The sequence below is a fragment of the Leucopleurus acutus genome, assembly GCF_964270905.1.
Source record: "Leucopleurus acutus genome assembly, chromosome: 21".
In the NCBI taxonomy this organism is placed as follows: domain Eukaryota; kingdom Metazoa; phylum Chordata; class Mammalia; order Artiodactyla; family Delphinidae; genus Leucopleurus; species Leucopleurus acutus.
Window position 1 is genome coordinate 32,801,816 of NC_139163.1, and position 5,307 is coordinate 32,807,122.

The window sequence follows — 5,307 nt, forward strand, 5'->3', positions numbered from 1 at the left end:
TCCTCTTCAGCCCCAGGCTCTGCAGGACCTCGGCTCTGCGGCCCCTGCACAGCTCCCGCCTCCTTTAAATTTCAAGGCAGGGGGTGGGGTCAGTGGCTCCGGGTGGGCGGGCTTCTCTGTGGCGGGAGGATGCCTAGCGGACAATGCCACAGGAGCCAAACCCGGGCGGGCCTGTTTATATAAAGAGGGGGAGGAAGTTCCATGAAAGCAGCACTGCCCATCCTGGCTTGAGGCCAGGCTGATTATTCACGGTTCTGATCTTTGAATCATAGCAATTTGGGAGTTGGACGGGACCTGAAGAATCCGAGTCTCGAACTCCTAAAGGGACCCTGAGGATCTGCTAGCTCTAAGACCCCCACTGGGAAAACAGGCGTTTACAATTCTAAACAAACACACGCGGAGGGGACAGGGTTCTTCTGGAATCTCCAGCAGTAACTCTGCCGCTCCGGACACAAGAGGTCGGAACGGCTAGACTGGTGGACCGGCCGCCCTCCGGGCAGAGGAAATGCCAGAGCTGGAGCACCTGGCTGGTGGGGACACAGGTGGGGACACAGGTAACAGGTGGGTGGGTTACACCTCCTCACCTGCAGTGGAAAGTGCCGCAGCCTGGAATCAGCCACTCCCCAGGTCTGTCATCTTGGGGGAAATCATTCTGTAAAGTGAATCCGTGGTCGCTGAGGTCTTTTCGGCTCCCGAGCTCTCCAGCTGGGCTGTGGATACAGGTTGGGGCGCTGAGCCGACGCTCTGCCTAAACGTGGCTGCGCACGCCGGAAATTCCACCCCTCCCCCCCCCACCCCCGACACCGGGGAAGATTTTCAGTGTTCTGGAGTTTGTTCTTAAATGTAAATGCCCCCGTTGGGCTTGGTAACCCCTTGCAGAGGACTCATAAATAAGAGGGCACCGTGTAGGGGAAAGCGCGATGCTTGAATCAGCTCTATCAGGAATGAGGGATGTGACCTCAGTCAAGTTTTTCAATTACGCTGAACTTTCGCATCTGAGGTCATGTATGGATTAGAGAGAGACACTGCACACGAGATCCCTGGCACATCCCAGGGTGCAGTCGGCGGCATGTGTCATGTCGATGTCTAGCCAGCACCAGGCACCATTATGGTGAGAGAGAAGTAAGAGAAAGGATGCCAGAGAGGGCGCAGGAGGCTGGATGAGGAAAGCGTGGGGTGACTGGCCGGCTGTCCTGTATTCCGGTCCTAACTATGCTCATATTCGTCAAGTGATGAGAGCCGCTTGAACGGTGGGACAATAAGTCAGTCGTGGACAATGTTGAACTGTTTTTCCGTACTTTTATCAAGCCATAGGTCCGCCAATGGCTGTTACAGGAAAGGGGAGATGGGGGACAGAGTCAGGTACACTGGCTGCGCATAAGCATTATCTGCAGACAAGCATCGGATAAGCTGCAGCAGTGGGAAGGGGCTGTGCCTCGAGACGGTCTACTTTCCTGTTACATGCTTTGTCATGATGATGCCTGGAGGGTTTTTTTTTTTTTTTTTTTTCCATTTCTATTCAGCAGGGTGGAAGGGAGGTGGTAATAGGACTTTAATTTGGGCTCCTGTAGAGGATGAATGATTCCATTTAAATGCTTAGATCACATAGAGACAGCAGTCTGGGTAAGGGCTCAGAAAGCCAGGACAGAGACCCTACTGGGGAGGGGATGAGGGGCAGGATGTGATTAAAGAGGGGGTAGGGAGAGTCCTCCCCCCCATTCTGCCCCCACCCCTGCCAGGGTGCCTGCAATTTCACCTTTAGTAACATGATCCCTTAGTATAGATATACAATGGAATAGTACGTATGGGGTCTTGAGGTGGACCAAGAGCTGTGGATTGAAAGGAGAGAGTTTTCTGGTCACTAGCAGGTGCCCCCCGGAGCTTTGTTGAAACACAACCAAATGACTCAGACCAGTTAATATCCTGGTCCTAGGAACGGGCCTTTGTGTTCCTATTAGCATGAGAGTGTTTTTCTCTTTCCTGGATTCTGGGGAAAGTGGGAGTAGGGAGGCTGCTATGATGACAATGGGAGCATTGATTTTAGTCACAAGATTCCTGTGGAAAAAAAAATGAAGAAATGAAAATAAATTTTGGTGAAATCACATCCTGAGAAAATTGTATCAAAGGCCTTTGCTTTCAAGGAAGAGAGATGAAGCCCAGGCCCAGATAACACGGAGACCAACTGGGCACAGGGAAACTGGAAGGAAGTATTCCTACAGAATTCCTCCAGGGCTTTCCCAGCAGATGCTGTTTCTGCTGTGGCCCCCTCCTCTGCAGCATCATGAGACACCAGCCCCCAACCCCTTACCACCCAAGTGGATCCAGGGATGGGCACAAAAACAAGGACCTCACTGAGACCCCAATCAGCTGAGTAAGAAATGATGTGATGTCTGGAAACTCAAAGAAAAGAGAGACAGACAAGAGGCTTATGACAAGGTGGTCTGGCACCAGAAGACAGAGATGTTGTGTACAATCTAAGAAGTTTTTTTTTTTTAATACAGCAGGTTCTTATTAATCTATTTTATACATATTAGTGTATACATGTCAGTCCCAATCTCCCAATTCATACCACCACCACCACCACCCCACTTCCCCCATGGTGTCCATACATTTGTTCTCTCCATCTGTGTCTCTATTTCTGCCTTGCAAACTGGTTCATCTGTACCATTTTTTCTAGATTCCACATATATGCGTTAATATATGATATTTGTTTTTCTCTTTCTGACTTACTTCACTCTGTATGACAGTCTCTAGGTCCATCTGCGTCACTACAAATGACCCAGTTTTGTTCCTTTTTATGGCTGAGTAATATTCCATTATATATATGTACCACTTCTTCTTTATCCCTTCGTCTGTCAATAGGCATTTAGGTTGCTTCCATGACCTGGGTATTGTAAATAGTGCTGCAATGGACATTGGGGTGCAAGTGTCTTTTTGAATTATGGTTTTCTCTGGGTATATCCCCAGTAGCGGGATTGCTGGGTCATATGGTAATTCTATTTTTAGTTTTTTGAGGAACCTCCATACTGTTCTCCATAGTGACACTAACAATTTACATTGCCACCAACAGTGCAAGAGGGTTCCCTTTCCTCACACCCTCTCCAGCATTTGTTGTTTGTAGATTTTCTGATGATGCCATTCTAACCGGTGTGAGGTGATACCTCATTGTAGTTTTGATTTGCATTTCTCTAATAATTAGTGATGTTGAGCAGCTTATCATGTGCCTCTTGGCCATCTGTATGTCTTCTTTGGAGAAATGTCTATTTAGGTCTTCTACCTGTTTTTTGATTGGGTTGTTTGTTCTTTTAATATTGAGCTGCATGAGCTGTTTATATATTTTGGAGATTAAGGCTTTGTCCGTTGATTCGCTTGTAAATATTTTCTCCCATTCTGAGAGTTGTCCTTTCCTCTTGTTTATAGTTTCCTTTGCTGTATAAAGCTTTTAAGTTTCATTAGGTTCCATTTGTTTATTTTTCTTTTTATTTCCATTACTCTAGGAGATGGGTCAAAAAAGATCTTGCTGTGATTTATGTCAAAGAGTGTTCTTCCTATGTTTTCCACTAAGATTTTTATAGTGTCTGGTATTAAATTTAGGTCTTTAATCCATTTTGAGTTTATTTTTGTGTATGGTGTTAGGAAGTGTTCTAATTTCATTCTTTTACACATAGCTGTCCAGTTTTCCCAGCACCACTTATTAAAGAGACTGTCTTTTGTCTACTGTATATTCTTGCCTCTTTTGTCATAGATTAGTTGACCATGGGTGCGTGGGTTTACCTCTGGGCTTTCTATCCTGTTCCATTGATCTATATTTCTGTCTTTGTGCCAGTACCATATTGTCTTGATTACTGTAGCTTTGTGGTATAGTCTGAAGTTAAGGAGTCTGATTCCTCCAGCTCCATTTTTTTCCCTCAAGATTGCTTTGGCTATTCGGGGTCTTTTGTGTCTCCATACAAATTTGAAGATTTTTTGTTCTGTTTCTGTAAAAAATGCCATTGGTCATTTGATAGGGATTGCAGTGAATCTGTAGATTGCTTTGGGTAGTATAGTCATTTTCACAATGTTGATTCATCCAGTCCAAGAACATGGTATATCTCTCCATCTGTTTGTGTCATCTTTCACTTCTTTTATCAGTGTCTTATAGTTTTCTGCATACAGGTCTTTTGTCTCCCTAAGTAGGTTTATTCCTAGGTATTTTATTCTTTTTGTTGCAATGGTAAATGGGAGTGTTTCCTTAATTTTGCTTTCAGATTTTTCATCATTAGTGTATAGAAATGCAAGAGATTTCTGTGCATTAATTTTGTATCCTGCAACTTTACCAAATTCATTGACTAGCTCCAGTAGTTTTCTGGTAGCATCTTTAGGATTCTCTATGTATAGTATCATGTCATCTGCAAACAGTGACAGTTTTACTTCTTCTTTTCCAATTTGCATTCCTTTTATTTCTTTTTCTTCTCTGATTGCGGTGGCTAGGACTTCCAAAACTATGTTGAATAATAGTGGTGAGAGTGCACATTCTTGTCTTGTTCCTGATCTTAGAGGAAATGCTTTCAGTTTTTCACCATTGCGAATGGCGTTTGCTATGGGTTTGTCATATATGGCCTTTATTATGTTGAGGTAGATTCCCTCTATGCCTACTTTCTGGAGAGTTTTTATCATAAATCGGTGTTGAATTTTGTCAAAAGCTTTTTCTGCATCTATTGAGATGATCAGAAGCATAAAAAATATGGTTTTTATTCTTCAATTGTTAATATAGTGTATCATATTGATTGATTTGCATATATTGAAGAATCCTTGCATCTCTGGGATAAGTCCCACTTGATCATGGCATATGATCCTTTTAATGTGTTGTTGGATTCTGTTTGCAAGTATTTTGTTGAGGATTTTTGCATGGTGTGCAATTTTCTTTTTTTGTAGTATCTTTGTCTGCTTTTGGTATCAAGGTGATGGTGACCTCGTAGAATGAATTTGGGGGGGTTCCGTCCTCTGCAATTTTTTGGAAGAGTTTGAGAAGGATGGGTGTTAGCTCTTCTCTAAATGTTTGATAGAATTCCCCTGTGAAGCCATCTGGTCTTGGACTTTTGTTTCTTAGCAGATTTTTAATCATAGTTTCAATTTCATTACTTGTGATTGGTCTGTTCATATTTTCTATCTTCCTGGTTCAGTCTTGGAAGGTTATACCTTTCTAAGAATTGTCCATTTCTTCTAGGTTGTCCATTTTATGGGCATAGAGTTGCTTGTAGTAGTCTCTTATGATGCTCTGTATTTCTGTGGTGTCTGTTGTAACTTCTTTTTCATTTCTAATTTTAT